Consider the following 24,883-nt stretch of genomic DNA (forward strand, 5'->3'; position numbering starts at 1 on the left):
AAACTACCCTTTGTACCATAACCCAAGGTTATCATTCAGGTTTGTGGGGGCTCAGTGATCTGCAGGCTATCAGCAGTCTTCTGTCTTGGCTGCTTGTTTTGCAATTTTTTTTTTGCAATACTAAACTTTGAACTCAGGGTGCTGAGACTTTACAGTATATATTATATGCCATATTCTTTATATATTAGTGTATATTATACATTGTGAGAGGTTCCACTGTGTTGTTTCATCATTTTTAATAATCTTAAATCATTTTCCTTTCTTCCATTACTGTCTCTTTTCCTCCCCCACCCCTTTTAAATCTTTTTTGCAGTATATATTTTTTGTCATACTAGGGTTTCAGCTCAGGCCCTTGCAGGTTGGCGGGGTGGGGGGGGAGAGAGATGGAAGCTTCTATTGGTCTTTTATCCTTCAGTTTTCCCTTAACCCTTGAAATGTTTGCTGCTTCTGCAGTACTGTTTGTGACATCTTTTAAGTTCACTAAATACATTTCAGTAATCACTTTTTACCTAGTGAGCAATGAGTTTTATTTTTCCTTTTTTCCTTTTTGTGTTTTTTAGTCAGCATCTTTCTTAGCCCAGGCTGGCCTTGAACTCTCAATCCTTGCCTCTAAATTTCTTAAATACTGGAGTGACAGATGTGTACGCACAGTGTACAGTTATTTTTTCTTTTTTTGAGAAAGGTTATTGCTGTGTAGCCCAGACTGGCCTCATAATACCATCTTCCTGCCTCTGCCTTCCATATGCCAGGTTGAGAGGTTTATGCCACCACTTTCAACAATCTTTTTTTAAAAAACTTTTGGCAGTGCTGGGGTTTGAACTCAGGGTGTACTGCATTTATATATTTAAAAATGTTATAAATGATGTATTTATATATAACATGTATAATAAAGTACATTGTTGTATAATGATATATTAATAATATATACTCTTTTATCTCATATAATATGTATATTAATTGCATATCATGAGAGATTTCACTGTGGTATGTCCATAATTGCATGTAATATTCTTAGATCACATTTGCTTCCTCCTTTGATTATCACAAGTTATGAATTGCCTCTGGGACTGAAGGTATTGTTCAGTAGTAGATTTCTTGCTCAGCATGCTTGAGGTCATAGGTTTGATCCCCAGCAAGAGAGGATCTATTTTATACACCTCCCTCCCTCATTTAAACTTATTTTTTGAAAGTTTGGTGGCGGGGGGCGGGGGCACAGTTCTAGGGTTTGAACTCAGCGCATTGTGCTTCTTGGCCAGACACCCTACCACTTGAGACACATCTGCAGCCATCTGTTTTTCCTTTTTTTTTTCTCGTGGTACTAGGGTTTGATTTCAGGGCTCCGCAATTACTAGGCAGGTGCTATATCACTTGAGCCATTCCTTCAGCTTTTTTTTTTTTTTTTTTTTTTGGTAATTTTGCAGATAGGGTCTACCTTTTTACTCAGGCCAGCCTCAACCAGGATTCTGCTACTTTTAGACTCCCTATGTTAAGTGGGATGATAGGCATACACCACAACATCCAGCTTTTTTATGTGGAGATATGGCGTCTTGTGAACTATTTTTTGACCTGGAACTGCAATTCTCCTGATCTCAGCCTATGTGTGGGATGCCAGGTGAGAGCTGTTGTGCCCAGTGATTGGTTGAGATAGGGTCTCACATACCTTTGCTGGGTCTGGCCTTGAATTGCAGTCCTCTCAATCTCAACCTCCCAAGTAGATGGGATTAAAGTTATCAGATTACAAGTAGTGCCCAGATCCTTATTTGATATTTTGAGACAGTGTCTTGCTATGTAGCACAGACTGGCTCAAACTCAAGATCTTTGTTTCAGCCTCCCAAGTACTATGATTGCTGGCATGTACCACCATCCCTGTTTCGGGACTTTTTATTTTAAAGGAAAAGAACCCCAATCTAGAGTAATTCCCATGCATGTCAGCAAAGCAGGCTGTTGCAGACATCTGTCACATGTAACCTCTTTGATCAAGGACCTTCACTCTCCTCTCCAGGGGAAACTCTTGCTGGGGATCAAACCTATGACCTCAAGCATTGTGGGCAAGAAATCTACTACTAAACCACACCTTCAGTCCCAGAGGCAGTTCATGACTTGTGATAAGCAAGACATTGATTCCCATGTGTTTTTGTTTCATCCCTAACTGTGTGCTATAGTTTGGATAAGTGTCCCCCAAATACCTGTATGTTAAAGACTTCATCGCCAAGGTGGCACTATTGGAAGGTGGTGGCATCTTTAGGAGATGTGGCCTATAGGAGTTCCTTAGATCCTTGGGGGCATGCCCTAGAAAGGGATTGGGGAATCTTGTCTCTTCCTGTTTCTCTTTACTTTCTGGCTCTTAATATGAGGGACTTTCTACTCCAAAGTGCTTCCATCTTTACATGGTACCACAGAAGGGAACCAAAAATGAAGCCACTTGATCATGGGCAGTAACCCACAGAAGCCTGAAAGTAAACCTTTCCACAGGTATTTTGTTACAGTAAGGTGAGGCTGACTAATACACTAAGCATCCTTCATATTTGAGTATTACATGAATAAAATAGAATCATGCTGTTTGCATACTCTCTCTCTCTCTCTCTCTCTCTGGTGAATATTGTTTTTGAGATTTTTATCCACATCTTAGTGTGTAACTGTTGTATAATTTGTTGTTATAGAGTATTTGCTACATTAAGTGAATATGCCACTAAAAATCAGGATTTCACTATAGCATAACTGCACATTTTTACATTAGAGTTATCAGAAATTATGCTGTGACACTTTTTTGACCATTCTGGGGTTTGAATGCAGGGCCTTACACTTTCTAGACAACTGCTACCATCCCTTTTGGCTTTAGTATTTCTCAGATGGTGTCTTGTGTTTTTGCCTAGGGTGGGCCTCAGACAGTAGTCCTCCTACCTCTGCCTTCAGAAGGACTGGGATTGTTAAATATTCTTAAAATTTTATGTTGATGTGCAATGTGCACATACAAGTATTCCCAGGATATATACATAGGGTAGAACTGCAGTGCCATAAACTGTGTCTATGGTCCACTTTATAACATAATGTTGAGCTGTTTTTAAACCTAGATGTACTAATTTATACTCCCATCAGCAGTGGATGAGCGTTCCTACGTTCCACATTATTATCACAGCTGAATATTGTCAGGCTTTTTTTAATACTGTTTGATTTATAATTGGTAATCTTTTAAAACATTAGAAATTAAGATTTTCACCAAACTGCTGATGGGTTTAGTAGCAGTATCTCACTGTGTCATTAATTTGTACTTTTCTGATTGCTAATGAGGATAATCACTATATTTTATTTATGTTCAAAAACAAAATGTATTTATATTGAATGTATTTATAATGACAAATGTATTTATATTAGATGTATTTATGTTGAAAAACAAAACAAAGTAAAATTTGAGTATGCCATTTTCAACAATGACAACAAGAAGTCATGCTTTATTACTTTCCCTGGAAGTGATAGAACTCAGAACATTTTAAACCCTCTTACCCACCTTCCGATGTACACATATATTTGCCCAGGGTAGCCTGACTTAGGCCTGTTCTCTCTGTGAAACTACCAGTTTCTTCCAATTTCACTCTCAGAACTGACCAGATTGTATGGAAAATAATATAGTCACTGCACTTATGTTCCATCATTTTGCATATTTTTATTATCTCTGTCATTTTCTACGTCTGTATATAAGTTGTAGGCTAAACGAACCTCCCTAAAGTTCATATGTTGAAGCCTTAACCTTCAATGTGACAGTATTAGTAGGTAGGACCTTTGAGAGTGAATTAGGATTAGATAAACTCAGGAGGGTGCGACCCCCACTGTGAGATTAGTGCCCTTACAAGAGGAGGAAGGCACCACACTTTGTATCTGCACCATGTGAGAAACAGAAAAGCTGACCATCTACAAGCCAGCAAGAGTGCCCTCACCAGAACCAACCATGCTGGCACCCTGAGCTTGGACTTCCAGCCCCCAAAACTGTAAGAAACACATCTTTGCGGTTGAAGCATTGTGTATGTGTTTTTTGTTCCTCCTACTTAGGATTTTCTGAGCTTGTAAGATCTGTGGGTGGTTGTCTTTCAGCAGGTCTGGAAGATTTTTCTGTCAGCATCACTAAATATTTTCTCCATTCTATTTCCTTTCCTTCTACAGCTACAATTAAACAAGCATTAGATCCAGGTGGGCATTAACTCAGAGATGGAGTGCTTGCCTAGCATGCACAGGGTCCTGGCCTCAAAGTCTCCCCAAAAAGAAAAAAAAATAGATCTTACATAAATCATCTCTTTTAAACTTTCTTCCTTTCATTCTACCTTTTTAACTCTTGTGTTAAATTCTAGATAAATTCTTCTGTTGTAAATTTATAGTCCATGGGTCATCAAAAATTTTCTGCTTATGACTCCAAATTTAACCTTTCCCCCACTACGTTGTGCAGGGGAGCTGAATTCTGCAAACCACATTTTCTGCTCCTGCAGCGGGGTGGGCTCTAGGTTAATAAGGAACCAATAAAGCTGTGGGTTATGTTCAGCTAATAGGGGGCGCCAGAGGACGATGTGCTTCCGGTGTGCTATTTCCGTCTTCCACTTGTGGCCAGAGCCTGAGTGGGTCGACGCGCAGTGCCGCGGTGCGCGGCATTTTCAGCTTGTGGGTGGGACGCAGTGATTCTGTGCTGGTCATACAGTTCTGCTGAGTGAATTCCATTGTTTCTTCCTCATCATGGAGGTAGGTGGAAAGTTCCAGAAGCGGCCGCATGTTTTCCTCAGGAGTGTGATGTTAAGCCGTTGAGAGAAGGGAGCTTCTAGAAGCTTCTCTTTGTTTTCCGTTATCCCTCATAACAGCCGCTTCTCCCCCCTCCCCCCCCTCCCCCTGCAGAAGCTATTGCTCATACCTTTCGGTTTGGTAAATACATTCAGGAGTTAGCCACCCTTTACCTAGTTAAAAAATGTTTTTTTAGGTGTATGTTTTTATTTTTTTCACGCAAGGTATGTGTTAGCCCAGGCTGGCCTCGAATTCCTGGTGCCACCTCCCACGTGCTGGGATTGGAGACACGGGGCCATCGCAGCCAGCTTGAACAAGGAGTTTTTCTGTTTGTTTTTTGCGGTACTGGAGATTAAACTCAGCCCCCCCCCCCGTCCCCCCCCCTCCCCGTGTGTGTGTGTACACATTGGTACCTAATATATTTTTACCTGTTTGTTTACATATAATACATTGTAAATGCCATAAATTTCATAAGTTAATAGAATTATTTTCTCACTTTCACATAGCTTATTCGTATATATAATCCCATGTTAACTGTGCAATGTGTGAGGGAGTTTGTTGTGGCATTTCTATACGTACATACAATATTCTGTGCACTAGTTCATCCCCACGTAGTCTCGCTTATTTGTCTTTCACCCTTTTTAATTTTTTGGAATAATAAGGTTTTCAAATACTTCTGCCTTATATATTTATAAGTATGTAGAATTTATATTTACTTACAACATTCGCATGCATATTTAAATAATCGTACATTACATGATAATACATAGCAAATAGAACATTGTGTCATGTATTCATAGAAATTTATATTGCACATTTATATTTATTATTATATAATATATATTAGAACTTATGTATTGTGTGTTGTACAGGGTTTATTTTATTTCCATAGATGCATATAATATTCTTTGATGACATTCATTCCCTCCCTCATTTTTTTATTTTTCCTGTTTTCTCAATCTTTATTGCAATTTTTTTGGGAATCAGGGCTTCACATCTTAATATGTATGTAATACATATAGTATGTAGAATGTATTTATAATATGTGATATATAATTTTATACTTTTATAAATTCTAAATATAATGTAAGCTATAGTGAAATGTATATGTATGATTTATTATTTATTAGTGCATAAAATATTAGAATATATATTGTTATATTTTATATATATAATATGTGGTGGAGCACTTTAGTTGCACCATTTTAGAGGTTTTATCATAGTGTTTCCATTAGTAAATTTTCTATGATCATTGTCTATCCCTCTCATCTTTTCTCCTCCCATATTTTTTAAACCTTCATGCAATTTTTTTTTTTTTGCTTCATCTGGTGTTGAACTGGAGATCATTCTCTATCAGTCTCACGAGTTCAGTGATTGAGTCCTGTGCCACCACACTGAGTTTGAATTATTCTTTGTTTTTTGGTGGTATTTGGGTTTGAAATCTTTGACTCATGCCTTTACACAAACATATATTTGTACGTATATATGTATATTTATTACATAATATGCATATGAGGTATGTTTGTATAGAGTCATGTTTAATAAAATATTTTAAGTATATTAGGGTACACAATACTATATAATACATCATATATATTATGTTTTATCAGATGTATTACTGTATATTAATTGTGGAAAATAAGGAATTTCATTTTAATATTTCCATACTTGCATGTATTACTGCTTAATAATAATCACCCCTCTGTTAGTCTCTTACACCCCTTTTTAAATCATTCTTCTTACTTTGCAGAAGTAGGGTTTGAACTCAGTTCCTTGCACTTTTGTCTATATATGTATGTTAAATACTATATATAAAACATAGACTTTTATATAATTTATAATACATTCGTACATATTGATATATTTACATAATAATGTAACTTAATAAATTTTACGTAATAGAAAAAATATATTGTTATTTCATATCTATATCATCTTTATTAGTGAATACTAATCGTACCTGAGGGTTTCACTGTGGGATTTCAGTAGATGCATATACTACTCTTTGATCATATTCACTCCCTTTGATACTCTGCCATCCCTCTCCCCTTTTGTACATCTTTTCTTGAAAATTTTTTAAGCTAGGATTTAACCTCATAACCTTACTCTCTCACATTCCCATGTGCCAACCATGACAATTTTCTTTGTTTTTTTGAAGCACAGTCTTGCTGTGTACACCGGGCTGTAGTGGATTTCCTGACCCTCCAGCTTCCACTTCTCCCTCATACCGGGATTAATATGCCTGGGACATGACATCCAGCTTGAGCAATATTTTTAATTTTTTGTTTTTGTTGTCCTGGGGTTTGAATTCAGGATTTGTGTCTTTATATGTATAAGATATTCTATATAAAACGTATATATATTATATATCTGCATATCTTGTTATGTGTATATATGTATTTAGACATTTATTCACATACAATATGCCATAATATATTTTCACATTGTAAATATGATACATTTATATATTAATATGTACTATATAAATTATTAATACATATTGTACACGTTGAGGGCATTCACTATGGTATTTCTACACATGAATATAATATTCTTTTATCATATTCCGCTCCTCTTATTCCCTTCCCTTTTTTTTGCTTTACTAGGGTTTGAACAATTGATCAGTTTTCTCTTAACCTCCCAAGTGCTGAGATGACAGGTTGTGCACTAACAGTGAACAATTTGAGTTTCTCCTTTTTTGAGACAGCATCCCTCTGTGTATCCCCGGCTGGCTTTGAATTACCTATCCTTTTGCGTTCACCTCTCTTGTGTTGGGATTAAAGGCGTGAGCCACCACTTGAGAAATTCTTTTGTTTGGTTGGTTTTTTCCTGTACTGGAGTTTGAACTCAGGACTCGCCCCTTTATACATACTTAAAATATAATGTATGTTTATATATTATATATTTCTATATAATACGAAGTATATCTATATGTTTAGTCACCTGTGATATTTTATATAGTTTATTATATGTCCATATTTTATAGTTATGTGTACTACATCTTATATATATGTGTGTGTGTATATATATATATTTTACTGTACGTTCATTGTTCAATGTAAGGGGTTCATTGTGGTATTCCATACATGCATATAATATCCTTTGATCATATTCACCTCACTATTACCTTTCCCCTTTTTTCAATCTTTCTTGCCTTTTTTTTTTTTTTTTTCATTACTTGTGTTTGAACTCATGATCCTCCTCTTAACCTCCCAAGTGCTGGGATGAAAGGTGTGCATGGAGTGAGCTATTGTTTTTTTTCTTTTTTCATTCAGGGTCTTGTAGAATACCCCAGAGTGGCTTCAAATTCCCATTCATTTTAACCTTCATGACCCATATGCTAATATTTAGAGGCATGTGGCACTACATTCATCTTGAACAATTCTTTTTTATTTTTGATAGACCTGGGATTTAAATTCAGGTCTGTGTACATATATGTGTGTGTGTATATACACATGTATATATATAATATACATGTATTCATGTATATATTTAGATTTATATTGCATATATGATGTACTTATATATTTATATAATGGTGTAACAATGTATTATAACATTTCACATATAATGTATCGATATATTGTGATATATATTGAAGTAGATAAATATATATCATATATATGGTAGCATGCATTAATTGTGTAATGTGAGGGTTTTAATTGTGATATTTGCATATGTGCATATAATTTTTTTCATCATATGCACCTACTCTATTATTTTCTTTATTGCCCACCCTCTTTTTAAAATTTTTCTGTGGCACTGTGGTTTGAACACAGGGCTTCTTGCTTGGGAGGTAGGACTTTCTTACCTGAGCCACTCCTCCAGTCCTTTTTGATGGTTTGTTTTTGGAGATAGAGCCTTGCTTTTTTCCCAGGACCACCTGGACTGTGACCTTACTATTTCATGCTTCATGCAGTCACTGGGATGATAGGCACATGCCATCATTCCCAGCTTTATTACATTGAAATTGGGTCTCGTGAACTTTTTTGCCCAGGCTGGCCTGTGACTAAGATCCACCTGATCACAGGCTCCTGTACAGCTTTGAATAACAGGCATGCACCACCATGCCCAACTATTGGTTGAGAAGGGGGTCTCACCAGATTTTTGCTCAAGCTGGCCTCAAACTGTGATTCCCCTAATGTTCAGCCTCCCAAGTAGCTAGGATTACAGGCATGAGACACGCCCTCCCCACTTTTAAAATCTTTTCTGTAATTTTTTTTTAGTGGTACTAGGATTTGAATGCAGGGCTTTCATGTTGAAGGAGGGGTTGGAAAAATCTCAACAATTCTAGGTGTTTCATCCTTCACTCTACCCTTAGCCCTGGAATTGGTGGTTGCTTAGCTATTTGTTACACATTTGAGTACACTAACTACATTTCAGTAGTTACCACCCTTTTTGTAGTAAACTGTTCTTTTTATGTTTCTGTTTTTTTTTTTTTTTTTTTTTTTGGACAGGGTCACTTTTAGCCAGTGCTGGCCTTAAACTTGCATCCTCCTCCCTCAGTTTCCCGAATATTGGGGTGACAGTTGTGCACCAGCTTGCACATTTTTCCTTGATTTGAGACAAAGTCTCACTGTTTAGGTCAGGCTGGCCTTCATAATCCTGATCCTCTTGCCTCCATCTTCCACATGCTGGGATTAGAGCCATGCACCACCACACCAGGCAGAACAGTTTTCTTTTTGGGGGGCAGATCTGGGGTTTGAACTCACAGCCTCATGCCTTCATATATTATATACATATAAAATTTGTGTGTGTATACACACATATATGAAGTATATAAAAATACTGATTTTTAGTATATTTATGCTTTATACATTTATATAATGTAACAATGTATTATAAGTATTTGAAATATATCATAGAAAATATATAGTATATTAAAATGTATTTATATATCATGTATATAGTAGTAAATATTAATTGTACGTAGGGAGGGTTCTATTGTGGCATTTCCATACATGCATATAATATTCTTTGATCATATCTATTCCTTCTATTACACTATTATACACCTCCTACATTTTTAAACTTTCTTGCAATTTTTAAATGTTTTATTAGTTTATAATAGTTGTACAGGGGGTTTCATTGTGACATTTCTATATATGCATGTAATGTACCCCAGTTTGGTTCATACACTCAATTGTCCTTCCTCTTTCTCCTTCCCTTTCTTAAACTGACTTCCACAAGTTTCAATGTTCCATACTCATACATGTGTAGAAAACACATCAACCATATTCACACTACTTTACCCTCTTCATTTAACCTTCCCTCCTGCTAGTTAAGGTTAATGTACCCTTAACATGACCTGTTTTACATTCCTGTCCTTCATTGTTTAAGCGTCTGTTCATTGTTAAGTCTGGGTTTGCCTGTAAAAATATTTCACTTGTGAATATATTGTATTTTACCTGTAAATATATTGTACTTCAATCACTCCAACCTCCTCAACTTTTCTTCCTTACCATTTTTCCCAATCCCGTATTGCAGGAGTTTTCAGTGCATTTTGTTGTGTCTCGTTCCTACACAGATGCGATGTGTTTCACTATTACTCACTCTCATGCATTCTTTTCTTTCCCTGCTCCCCTATTCTCCTCTAATAGTCCCACTATTGGGATTCTGTTCTATATGTGTGTGTGTGTACACGTATATATATATATGATGATGCTTGTGTTTATATTTGGATCTATCTTCACCATATGAGAGAAAACGTGACAATTTGTCTTTCTGAACAGGGTTTAGTTTACATAGCATGATTTTTTCCAGTTCCATCCATTTACCTGTGAATGACAAAATTTCATTCTTCTTTATGGCTAAGTAATATTCCATTGTGGATATATGTGTGTATATATGTTTGTGTTTTTACATATATATATATCACATATATATATATATCACATATATATATATATATATATATATATATCACATATATATATGATATATATATATGATATATATGTCACATATATATATATGATATATATATGTGATATATATATATATATCACATTTTCTTAATCCATTCATCAGTTGTAGGGCATCTGGGCTGTTTCCATACCTTGGCTATTGTGAATAATGCTGCAATAAACAATGGTGTGAAAGTGTCTTTATTGTATCCTGACTTACATTCCTTTGGATACATAATTAGGAATGGTATTGCTGGATCATATGGTAGGTCTGTTTTTAGTTTTTATTATCTATCTCCTTCTGCTGGTTTTGGGTTTAGGGTGTTCTTGTTTTTCTAGGAGTTTGAGTTGCAGCATTAGGTCATTTATTTGAGATCTGTGTTTTTAATGTAGGCACTCATAGCAATAAACTTTCCCCTCAGCATTGCCTTTGCTGTATCTCAGGTCGGGTAGGTTGTGTTTTTATTTTCATTAGATTCCAGGAGTTTTTGATTTCTTAACCCATTTGATGTCCCCCATTGGTCATTCAGCAACATGGTTGTTCAGTCTCAGGATGTTTGAGTATTTTCTACTGTTTCTTTTGTTGTTGATTTATAATTTTGTTCTGTTGGGGTCAGACAGAATGCAGGGAGTTACTTCACTTTTCTTGTATTTGGTAAGACTTGCTTTGTGTGCTAAAATATGATCAATTTTGGAGAATGTTCCCTGGGCTGCTGAGTAGAATGTATATTGTGCTGCTGCTGGAGGAAATATTTTGTGGATGTCTATTTAATTCCATTTGGTCTATGGTGTCATTTAATTCTGAAGTTTCTTTGTTGATTTTTTTGCCTGGATGATCTATTTATTGGTGACAGTGGAGTATTGATGTTTCCACTGTCATTGTGTTGGGATCTATCTATTAAGTCTAGTGATGTTTGTTTAATAATGTTAGGTTTGTCAAAATTGGGCACATAGAAGTTAACAATTGTTATTTCCCATTGATGCATTGTCCCTTTATTAGTATGAAGTGACCTTCTTCGTCTCTTCTGACTAATTTTGGTTTGAGGTCTACTTCAGCAGATATATGTATGGTTTCCTAATATGTGTAGAGGTATAGGTCAGTTGTGGAAGAGGGTGCTATTGTCAGGGATTGCAGAAGAAGAGAAAGGATAGGAGCAATATAAGAAGGTTGTAGAATAAACAAACTATTAGTTGGGTGATTTGTAAGGAAGTGGCAGGGAAAATGAAGGAAGGAGGAGAAGAAAGAAAAGAAAATAGATTTAAAAAGGGGAAGAATTGAAAAAGTAAGCAGAAAAAAATTGGAACATAAACAAATAGAAACTAACAAAAAGGAAAAAAATTAAAGTTTGAATTTCTTCCTTGTTGAAGAGAGGAGTGGGTTTCTTCTGTGCTAAAAATCAGTACACTGGATGCTGTCCTTGAAATTCTGGTCCTCAGGTTTGTCTTCCATTCTCATATGACCCCTCAGGGTGGCACCCCTTCCCAGCCATGCATGTCTGTATCCCTGTAGACAGAGGCTTTCCTCTGTCCCTGCCCCTCCTCAGGATAGACAGACTGAGCTGAGTGGCAAGTGGCAATTACCCTCCCCCACCAGGCATGTTTGGGGCATGCCACTCAAGCTGCTTAGCCAAAGACTTTGTAGGGGGAGGGCAGTCAGATTCGGCTTGCTTAGGTAGGAGGCTTTTTTGCAGGTAGTGGTACTGGGTTGAGCAGGGAGCCGCCCAGCTCCCCCACCAAGCAAGTCTAGTTTTAGCTCAGGTTGTTTGGCCAAGAGTTCTCTGAGGGGGCAATCAGATTTAGCTTTCTTAGCTAGGAGGCTTCTTGGAGGTGGCCATGCTGGTCTGAGCAGGGAGTGGAGGCCTGTCTCCCCCACCAGGCAAGTCTGGGAGTTTTAGCTTGGGCTAACTAAGCAAAAACTGTTCTTTGCGGTGGGGGGAGGGGGGCAGTCAGAGTCATCTCTCTGCTAGGCTTCTCAGAGGTGGTTGAATGAGTTACTGTAGTCTTGGCTCAGGTTTGGCTAGCCTGCTTCTTCGCCATGTTGTATAGAGACATACAGGCTAAGCTGTGAGCCACAGCAGGGCAGTGAAAGGTTCAAGAATGGTGAGAGAAGAAAAGAAACAGTGGTGGCTCAACAGGAATGTAGGTTTATTTGGGAACCTATGGAGCTGAAGCTGGAGCCTGTACTCCACTCACAAGCTGGAGCAGTTATAGGTTGAGGGAGTACCTACGTGCTACTCTGTGTGGGGGGAAATTCTTTCAGTTAGCTGTTGTGAGGATACCAGTGCTTCCATTAAGCCACATTCCTGTCAAATAGGATATTTGCATTGCTAGAGCCCTTGGCCTGTGCTTGTGACATAGCAGAGCCATCTAAGATGGCTAGGATCATGCTAACATAAAAAACTATAAACACCATTATGAAGCAGTCGTTTTTGTCTCTACTTAAATAGACGGCCTTGGCCAAAAATATGAGTTTACCTTCTGTCAGAGGTGCCTGCAAGAATTTGGATGTCTAGTAGCTATGTGTAAGAACACTTCTTTAAAATCTCTTGGCTTTAGTAACTGTAAGGTCTGGCACAGGTGACTCTTATCTGGATTGTGACAGCTTCCTCCCCGCCCCCCTCTCCAAATTGTCTCTGAAGATTTTGCCGGTGAACCATTCTTCTCAGGGTATAGGTTTTTCTTGGATGGTCTGATCTGATTTCACATTGGAGGGGAAGCAACAGGCAGGTCAAGTGGGAGCCAGTGCAAATAAGACTTGTTTGGTCAAATTTTAAGCAACTGAGAGGTTTAGAAGATATGGCCCTTAGGTTGGGCTTACCTGGACAAAAGCCAACAAGAGTGAATATTTAAAAGGCGGACTTAATTCCACCTCACCCCTGTTAGGGTAGCCGTCATTAGCAACACCACCAACAACAGGTGTTGGCGAGGATGTGGGGAAAAAGGAACCCTCTTACACTGTTGGTGGGAATGTGAACTAGTACAACCACTCTGGAAAAAAATTTGGAGGCTACTTAAAAAGCTAAGCATTGATCTACCATTTGATCCAGCAATACCACTCTTGGGGATATACCCAAAAGACTGTGACACAGGTTACTCCAGAGGCACCTGCACACCCATGTTTATTGCAGCACTATTCACAATAGTCAAGTTATGGAAACAGCCAAGATGCCCCGCCACTGACGAATGGATTAAGAAAATGTATCTATACACAATGGAATTTTATGCAGCTGTGAAGAAGGAGGAAATGTCATCATTCGCTGGTAAATGGATGGAATTGGAGAACATCATTCTGAGTGAGGTTAGCCTGGCCCAAAAGACCAAAAATCGTATGTTCTCCCTCATATGCGGACATTAGATCAAGGGCAAACACAACAAGGGGATTGGACTTTGAGCACATGATAAAAGCGAGAGCACACAAGAGAGGTGTGAGGATAGGTAAGACACCTAAAAAATTAGCTAGCATTTGTTGCCCTCAACGGAGAGAAACTAAAGCAGATACCTTAAAAGCAACTGAGGCCAATAGGAGAAGGGGACCAGGAACTAGAGAAAAGGTTAGATCAAAAAGAATTAACCTAGAAGGTAACACACATGCACAGGAAATTAATGTGAGTCAACTCCCTGTATAGCTATCCTTAGCTCAACTAGCAAAAACCCTTGTTCCTTCCCATTATTGCTTATACTCTCTCTTCAACAAAATTAGAGATAAGGGCAAAATAGTTTCTGCCAGGTATTGAGGGGGTGGGGGGAAGAGGGAGGGGGCGGAGTGGGTGGTGAGGGAGGGGGTGGGGGCAGGGGGGAGTAATGACCCAAACATTGTATGCACATATGAATAATAAAACAATAAAAATTAAAAAAGAAAAAAGAAAAAAAAAAGGCGGACTTAATTGACAAATAAGTACTTGTTAGAGTCATTTTCTGAGGTTTGATTGCAAATGTTCCTGAGAAGGACCCAGGTTTCAAATGATGAGTCTTAGAATAGCCGTGGTTACAATATTGAAAAGCAGTTTGGCAATTATCAGAACATCTAGTCATTTTTACAGCAAACAGTATTTTAGGGAAATAATTATGACTGACAGTATTACATCAGAAACATTAAGCTTTCTTTGTTAGAATTAGGAACACATGGACACAAAACTGCAAAAGGCTAACATTGCTAACAGTTTTAATTTGGAGAACACCTATTTTTTAAAGGTGTTTTTTCCTAAGCTTTGAATTTCAGAAAGCTTATATATTTGTAATGTATAAAATACATTACAAAGGAGCCAGCAACAATTAACATTACAGTTATATGTCAGATAGACATATTAATTTAGTTTTTTCCCTTGGAGTAAAAGTTAGGATTTTGGCTAGGTAAGATAATAGGTGTACAGCACTGACAAAAGTCAAAAATTTAAATCTCTTACAAGTTAGGGGGACAGTGCCCATGATCCTAAATAGCTTTATTTCTTAATGTACAAATGTGTCTCATATATATAATAACACTTAGTTGGCTAAGACAAATACAGGCCAGGTTTTAAATAGCTGGATTGCCCAAATGGCAGGGCTTTTTCTGAATGTTATTGATTACAAACAGCAGAACTGCCAAAAGTTTCATTATTTTTATATGTCAGATGTTTAGATGCAATGCAATTGGATAAAAAGAGTGTTAGCTGATCATTTTACATATGTTAAACTGACACACTTTAACTCTGCATATGTTTGCACAGTGTTTAAAGTCTAGATACACAACTGTACATACTTCTATTCACAGATATATAGAGCACTAATTGTGCTAGAATTACTTAATAGTTGTTTCACACACAATTATAAGGTGGTCATTTAAGAGACTTTTACATGAACAGATGCTTAAATGAACTCTGATTTAGTTAAGGTTTAGTTTCCTAAGTATTCAAATGCTTGACAAAATCAACAGAAAACATGAGCAATTATTTTGATAAAATCTTTCCTTAAGCCAGTTTCTTTCAGATGTTACTCCTCAGAGAAGAACAATACTAAGATTGCCTTGTTATTAAAGACATAGAGAATTAAGTTTTATTTTTACATCAGTACACTGAATTATGACCTTAGGAAATTCTTTAGACACTTTTAAATTATAGCTGACTCAGTCACACACATAAAGTTCTGATAAACTTTAAGACTTTGAAATGATTTCTACAAAATTTTGATTTTAGACAAAATTGTTTCTTTTTTAATGAAATAAAATACTCTGTTAGCCTTATATTTTAATATAGACCCAGGAAGAAAAGTAATCTTAAATTGTTTCTTTGTACAACAAACAATTTACAAGAAACAAATTTGTTAATAGATCCAATTTTAAGTGTAATTTGCATTCAGCTCTTTTATAAGAGGTTAAAACAGATCAAGGTTACTACCTATATAATTCTTTAGTCCTAAAGTAGAGGATACTTTTTGAATGCCTACATTTTAGTTATACCTGGTTGACATGAGAATTTTGAAAAGAAAATTTTTAAAGAGTGGTAGCAGAAGAGATGGGGGAGAGAGAAGAGAATAGAGCAACAGCTCCTTTACATTAACTCTACCATGAGAATCATACTAATTATGTTCTCAGATAACCATATGCAAAAAAAAGTTAGGTATTACGTAAATGTCAATTTAAGCCCACATGCAAGAATTAAGTGGCCACAAGTATGTTGGTCAGTTATTTCTCAAAATTTTAGTAGCAGATTGAGATGTACCCCATTTTGCTCTTTAGGACTCATTTTGGGAGGCTTTGATAGCTGAATCAACTCTAGAAAAGAGTTTTGAGTCAGTCTGTTTTCAATAAGACTGCTGCCACAGCCATCAGAATTTAGCCTCTATCAAGTCAATCGTTATAGACATAGACTGATGGACATACACAAAATATACACAATGACATACAAAAACACAACATTAATTTTAAGTGAACTCTTAGACATTGTCTTTTTCTTTTCCATAAACTAGTCAGCTGTCATTCTCCCCTGGGTGGGGCCAAGATGGATTTAGCAGTTTCTATTCTTAGCTGCCTTAAGTATGGCCTTGTCTATTCTGGCCAGGAGGCGGGTGATTATATGGTCTCTTTTTAATATTAAAAGACTTTAAGTTTACTTCTAGAGGGTGCCTTTTAAATAATTTCTAATAACAGTTTACCTTTGGTTACAGCAACTTTGTTATTAGCCAAACCTTTAGAGTAAGTTTAGGGAGTCTTAATTTTGAGTGCAAAGCTGGCATTCCATATCCTCTTCCAGATAAAGGATACGGAATACATGAGTACAGCCTCTTTCTTACAACAAAAATTAGTTTTTAAATCATTATTCGCATGTCAGGCAGGAAAGGGGCAGACTGCTGAGGTGAAAAGTGTTACGTGTTCATTGAAACTGGTGATATCTGGCTATCTTAATAAGAATGAAAAAGGTAGCATTAGCTCTTCAAGAGTTAATTTCAGGGAAGTGGCCTTTCATAATAATACATATATAAATGACTTATTGAATCCATAGCAGAACTCAAGCTTTCCTTTTGCCTTTTAGCTAATGCCATAGCCTGGAATACTGAGATCCCAATTTTCTATCCATGGGGCATTTGAAGGAGATAAAGAAAAGCTTAGAGAATTGAAATTCCCTCTGTGTGGGGAGGGGTCACATGTAAGGCTGAGAGTGTGGGCCCATAACCCTGAGTGCTGCGTGGTGCCTTGGCCAGGAGCACGAATGGGCCAGCCCACCTGAATGTGACCTGTTCCCTCTCCAGGTCTTGGCATATCTGCAATGGGGAAAACAGCCGATGTCAAAAGCAATACTTAAAGGAGAAAACTGTTAGTAGAGTGCGTAGGCAAATTTAGAGGCTTTGGACTAGGTGGAAAAAATCCAGGTTGGGACAGAGAAGCAGCTCCAGTCCTCAGTCACATGTCATTTAGATTCCCAATTGATTTTACGTTTTCAGTCCTAAGACCATGTGAGTCACTCACGAGGCTGAGAAAACTGACAGTGCAACTTGAACAGGGACTTCTCTCCCTTCCCCTTTTTCCTCGTTCATCTTTGCCTCTGTTATCCTCACTTGGCCAGTCTGGGAAGAGACAGGAGCAGTCTATGGAGTAGGAGCAGTGAAGGTAACTGCTTCACTATTGTGGCTGAGACAGATTTAGTGCGAAAATCAGCTAGGTCGAAGTCAAAGGAGGAGGAGGAGGATTTTTTAAAGGGAAGACAGAAACCCCAGGGGAATTTTCTTTTAGGAGGATATGATAAGGCAAACAAGATTGATAGAGAGTTTAGAGCAGAGATAAACAAAGGCCTGGATATAGGGGACCTCAGACCATTTGATGACCATTAAGAGCTCATTGAAATCAGGCATCCCATTTTCAGGCCAATGGTTGTCATGATTGAGGCCAGTCCATTTTACAATATAAAATTAGGTGTTTGGGCTTAATTGTGGGGGCCAGACCCAGGGTCTGAATATTCCAGGGGAGGTGTCCTGACCTGAAGGGGTCTAGATATGGCCTGCCCCAGGGTGTCAAGTTTTCAGATACGAGGGCGAGGATCCACACTCCCAGACAGAGAAGAATATCAGAAGACTATCAGAAGAATGGGGATGTCTTCATGATCTACTGATATCTTTAACAGATCAGGACCACGATTGATTTGAGAGCATCCTCTCAGAACACTGGTCGTGGTCACCCAGCTATTGGCTGGGGAATCGTCTCACCCAGTGCCAGGATTTGGACAGACAGGAGGAGAGGAATTCAGATAAGGGAGAATGGCAGACTCACCAGAATGGAAGTGACTTGTGTTGAATGTGATGTCCATCAACAAGAGAGGTCCTTGTTGGAGCTGTCCACGAGAGAGAAAAGAGAGGTTTGAGAGGGGGGTTGAGAGTAGGTTTTCCCATCAAGGTCTGGGAGTTAGCCTGGGACAAGCTGCCACTGCCCATTGCTTCCCAGGTTGCGTGAGGAGATGCCGCTACTGTGGGACTCGAACCTCTGTCCCGGGTTTTGGCACCAAATGTTAGGTTTGAGAATGGCAAGAGAAGAAAAGAAAGAGAGAGGTGGCGCGACAGCAGTGTAGGTTTTCTCTGGAACCTACAGCGAGGGACACCAGCTGAAGCTGGAGCCCGAGCTCTGCTCACAAACTGGGGCAGTTAAAGGTTGAAGGAGTGCCTATGTGCTACTATGGGTAGGAGGAAATTATTTCTGTTGGCTGTTGTTAAGATATTAGTTCCTCCATTAAGCCACATTCCTGTCAAACAGGATATTTGTGCTGCTAGGGGCACTCAGCCAGGGTTTGTGACACAGCGGAGCCATCTAAGATGGCTGGGATCATGCTAATAGACAGGAGATTTCACTCATTTTATTAGGTCAAAAGCTTTCTCCTGGAGAGGCTTTGTGACCTGTGCAAGCTTGTCCTAGAAACCTAACTGGGAGTGACAAGATATGACTAAAGGACAAGAGACAGAAGACAAACATGCAGAAAGCTGGGGTCAGGTGGGCTGGGTGCTCTGATGGAGAAACACAACAGCTGCTGCAGCAGCAGCCAACAGCAACCAACAGCGAGTTTATTATATACAGTGGCAAACAAGGAGGTAGAGCAACAGTTCTCAGTGTGTGTGTGGGGGGAGCGGGGGGGGGGTGACGTTACCAGGAACAGGAGGAACCTGCAATCACTACTCTCTGAATGTAAACATCTTAGGAAAAGCAGCCATGCTGTATTTTGCCCTCACCCTGTTCTGCGGCTGGGGTCGTGCCAACTCAGCCTGCAGATTATTGGACATAGCTGTGCTTATGTCAGGTTCTCATAGGCTTCTCATATTCTGCTCTCCACAGAGAGGGGTACAAAGATTCTCACAAGCTGAGGTGGTATGTGTGGTAGCCCTCAGGACTGAAAGTGGCAAGCTGACCTGAAGGTTTTGTAGGCTCCTCTCTAGTATAGGTGGGATCTTGAGATTGGTAAATGTTCCTTTCTCCCCAGTGTGCAGTTCCCCAGGGTTGCAGTCCTGTAGGTTGAACTTTAGCACTTTGGGTGGTCCTCATGGCCCAGAGGCTACTTTGGTCCAGGAAAAAATAAAAACAAAGGGACACCCACCAAAAACTCAGGTGATAGAGTGCAGCGGATTTCTGGTTTCTTGTGGTGCCTGCACACCAGGGGTGGATTTATGCTTTAGAGGTTGGTCATTGTAGATATAGTCTTGTCTATATATTGGCAACTTCTTATTTAGCAAACTAACCAAACAAACTACCCTTTGTACCATAACCCAAGGTTATCATTCAGGTTTGTGGGGGCTCAGTGATCTGCAGGCTATCAGCAGTCTTCTGTCTTGGCTGCTTGTTTTGCAATTTTTTTTTTGCAATACTAAACTTTGAACTCAGGGTGCTGAGACTTTACAGTATATATTATATGCCATATTCTTTATATATTAGTGTATATTATACATTGTGAGAGGTTCCACTGTGTTGTTTCATCATTTTTAATAATCTTAAATCATTTTCCTTTCTTCCATTACTGTCTCTTTTCCTCCCCCACCCCTTTTAAATCTTTTTTGCAGTATATATTTTTTGTCATACTAGGGTTTCAGCTCAGGCCCTTGCAGGTTGGCGGGGTGGGGGGGGAGAGAGATGGAAGCTTCTATTGGTCTTTTATCCTTCAGTTTTCCCTTAACCCTTGAAATGTTTGCTGCTTCTGCAGTACTGTTTGTGACATCTTTTAAGTTCACTAAATACATTTCAGTAATCACTTTTTACCTAGTGAGCAATGAGTTTTATTTTTCCTTTTTTCCTTTTTGTGTTTTTTAGTCAGCATCTTTCTTAGCCCAGGCTGGCCTTGAACTCTCAATCCTTGCCTCTAAATTTCTTAAATACTGGAGTGACAGATGTGTACGCACAGTGTACAGTTATTTTTTCTTTTTTTGAGAAAGGTTATTGCTGTGTAGCCCAGACTGGCCTCATAATACCATCTTCCTGCCTCTGCCTTCCATATGCCAGGTTGAGAGGTTTATGCCACCACTTTCAACAATCTTTTTTTAAAAAACTTTTGGCAGTGCTGGGGTTTGAACTCAGGGTGTACTGCATTTATATATTTAAAAATGTTATAAATGATGTATTTATATATAACATGTATAATAAAGTACATTGTTGTATAATGATATATTAATAATATATACTCTTTTATCTCATATAATATGTATATTAATTGCATATCATGAGAGATTTCACTGTGGTATGTCCATAATTGCATGTAATATTCTTAGATCACATTTGCTTCCTCCTTTGATTATCACAAGTTATGAATTGCCTCTGGGACTGAAGGTATTGTTCAGTAGTAGATTTCTTGCTCAGCATGCTTGAGGTCATAGGTTTGATCCCCAGCAAGAGAGGATCTATTTTATACACCTCCCTCCCTCATTTAAACTTACTTTTTGAAAGTTTGGTGGCGGGGGGCGGGGGCACAGTTCTAGGGTTTGAACTCAGCGCATTGTGCTTCTTGGCCAGACACCCTACCACTTGAGACACATCTGCAGCCATCTGTTTTTCCTTTTTTTTTTCTCGTGGTACTAGGGTTTGATTTCAGGGCTCCGCAATTACTAGGCAGGTGCTATATCACTTGAGCCATTCCTTCAGCTTTTTTTTTTTTTTTTTTTTTTGGTAATTTTGCAGATAGGGTCTACCTTTTTACTCAGGCCAGCCTCAACCAGGATTCTGCTACTTTTAGACTCCCTATGTTAAGTGGGATGATAGGCATACACCACAACATCCAGCTTTTTTATGTGGAGATATGGCGTCTTGTGAACTATTTTTTGACCTGGAACTGCAATTCTCCTGATCTCAGCCTATGTGTGGGATGCCAGGTGAGAGCTGTTGTGCCCAGTGATTGGTTGAGATAGGGTCTCACATACCTTTGCTGGGTCTGGCCTTGAATTGCAGTCCTCTCAATCTCAACCTCCCAAGTAGATGGGATTAAAGTTATCAGATTACAAGTAGTGCCCAGATCCTTATTTGATATTTTGAGACAGTGTCTTGCTATGTAGCACAGACTGGCTCAAACTCAAGATCTTTGTTTCAGCCTCCCAAGTACTATGATTGCTGGCATGTACCACCATCCCTGTTTCGGGACTTTTTATTTTAAAGGAAAAGAACCCCAATCTAGAGTAATTCCCATGCATGTCAGCAAAGCAGGCTGTTGCAGACATCTGTCACATGTAACCTCTTTGATCAAGGACCTTCACTCTCCTCTCCAGGGGAAACTCTTGCTGGGGATCAAACCTATGACCTCAAGCATTGTGGGCAAGAAATCTACTACTAAACCACACCTTCAGTCCCAGAGGCAGTTCATGACTTGTGATAAGCAAGACATTGATTCCCATGTGTTTTTGTTTCATCCCTAACTGTGTGCTATAGTTTGGATAAGTGTCCCCCAAATACCTGTATGTTAAAGACTTCATCGCCAAGGTGGCACTATTGGAAGGTGGTGGCATCTTTAGGAGATGTGGCCTATAGGAGTTCCTTAGATCCTTGGGGGCATGCCCTAGAAAGGGATTGGGGAATCTTGTCTCTTCCTGTTTCTCTTTACTTTCTGGCTCTTAATATGAGGGACTTTCTACTCCAAAGTGCTTCCATCTTTACATGGTACCACAGAAGGGAACCAAAAATGAAGCCACTTGATCATGGGCAGTAACCCACAGAAGCCTGAAAGTAAACCTTTCCACAGGTATTTTGTTACAGTAAGGTGAGGCTGACTAATACACTAAGCATCCTTCATATTTGAGTATTACATGAATAAAATAGAATCATGCTGTTTGCATACTCTCTCTCTCTCTCTCTCTCTCTGGTGAATATTGTTTTTGAGATTTTTATCCACATCTTAGTGTGTAACTGTTGTATAATTTGTTGTTATAGAGTATTTGCTACATTAAGTGAATATGCCACTAAAAATCAGGATTTCACTATAGCATAACTGCACATTTTTACATTAGAGTTATCAGAAATTATGCTGTGACACTTTTTTGACCATTCTGGGGTTTGAATGCAGGGCCTTACACTTTCTAGACAACTGCTACCATCCCTTTTGGCTTTAGTATTTCTCAGATGGTGTCTTGTGTTTTTGCCTAGGGTGGGCCTCAGACAGTAGTCCTCCTACCTCTGCCTTCAGAAGGACTGGGATTGTTAAATATTCTTAAAATTTTATGTTGATGTGCAATGTGCACATACAAGTATTCCCAGGATATATACATAGGGTAGAACTGCAGTGCCATAAACTGTGTCTATGGTCCACTTTATAACATAATGTTGAGCTGTTTTTAAACCTAGATGTACTAATTTATACTCCCATCAGCAGTGGATGAGCGTTCCTACGTTCCACATTATTATCACAGCTGAATATTGTCAGGCTTTTTTTAATACTGTTTGATTTATAATTGGTAATCTTTTAAAACATTAGAAATTAAGATTTTCACCAAACTGCTGATGGGTTTAGTAGCAGTATCTCACTGTGTCATTAATTTGTACTTTTCTGATTGCTAATGAGGATAATCACTATATTTTATTTATGTTCAAAAACAAAATGTATTTATATTGAATGTATTTATAATGACAAATGTATTTATATTAGATGTATTTATGTTGAAAAACAAAACAAAGTAAAATTTGAGTATGCCATTTTCAACAATGACAACAAGAAGTCATGCTTTATTACTTTCCCTGGAAGTGATAGAACTCAGAACACTTTAAACCCTCTTACCCACCTTCCGATGTACACATATATTTGCCCAGGGTAGCCTGACTTAGGCCTGTTCTCTCTGTGAAACTACCAGTTTCTTCCAATTTCACTCTCAGAACTGACCAGATTGTATGGAAAATAATATAGTCACTGCACTTATGTTCCATCATTTTGCATATTTTTATTATCTCTGTCATTTTCTACGTCTGTATATAAGTTGTAGGCTAAACGAACCTCCCTAAAGTTCATATGTTGAAGCCTTAACCTTCAATGTGACAGTATTAGTAGGTAGGACCTTTGAGAGTGAATTAGGATTAGATAAACTCAGGAGGGTGCGACCCCCACTGTGAGATTAGTGCCCTTACAAGAGGAGGAAGGCACCACACTTTGTATCTGCACCATGTGAGAAACAGAAAAGCTGACCATCTACAAGCCAGCAAGAGTGCCCTCACCAGAACCAACCATGCTGGCACCCTGAGCTTGGACTTCCAGCCCCCAAAACTGTAAGAAACACATCTTTGCGGTTGAAGCATTGTGTATGTGTTTTTTGTTCCTCCTACTTAGGATTTTCTGAGCTTGTAAGATCTGTGGGTGGTTGTCTTTCAGCAGGTCTGGAAGATTTTTCTGTCAGCATCACTAAATATTTTCTCCATTCTATTTCCTTTCCTTCTACAGCTACAATTAAACAAGCATTAGATCCAGGTGGGCATTAACTCAGAGATGGAGTGCTTGCCTAGCATGCACAGGGTCCTGGCCTCAAAGTCTCCCCAAAAAGAAAAAAAAATAGATCTTACATAAATCATCTCTTTTAAACTTTCTTCCTTTCATTCTACCTTTTTAACTCTTGTGTTAAATTCTAGATAAATTCTTCTGTTGTAAATTTATAGTCCATGGGTCATCAAAAATTTTCTGCTTATGACTCCAAATTTAACCTTTCCCCCACTACGTTGTGCAGGGGAGCTGAATTCTGCAAACCACATTTTCTGCTCCTGCAGCGGGGTGGGCTCTAGGTTAATAAGGAACCAATAAAGCTGTGGGTTATGTTCAGCTAATAGGGGGCGCCAGAGGACGATGTGCTTCCGGTGTGCTATTTCCGTCTTCCACTTGTGGCCAGAGCCTGAGTGGGTCGACGCGCAGTGCCGCGGTGCGCGGCATTTTCAGCTTGTGGGTGGGACGCAGTGATTCTGTGCTGGTCATACAGTTCTGCTGAGTGAATTCCATTGTTTCTTCCTCATCATGGAGGTAGGTGGAAAGTTCCAGAAGCGGCCGCATGTTTTCCTCAGGAGTGTGATGTTAAGCCGTTGAGAGAAGGGAGCTTCTAGAAGCTTCTCTTTGTTTTCCGTTATCCCTCATAACAGCCGCTTCTCCCCCCTCCCCCCCCTCCCCCTGCAGAAGCTATTGCTCATACCTTTCGGTTTGGTAAATACATTCAGGAGTTAGCCACCCTTTACCTAGTTAAAAAATGTTTTTTTAGGTGTATGTTTTTATTTTTTTCACGCAAGGTATGTGTTAGCCCAGGCTGGCCTCGAATTCCTGGTGCCACCT

Source organism: Castor canadensis, chromosome X, assembly GCF_047511655.1.
Source record: "Castor canadensis chromosome X, mCasCan1.hap1v2, whole genome shotgun sequence".
In the NCBI taxonomy this organism is placed as follows: domain Eukaryota; kingdom Metazoa; phylum Chordata; class Mammalia; order Rodentia; family Castoridae; genus Castor; species Castor canadensis.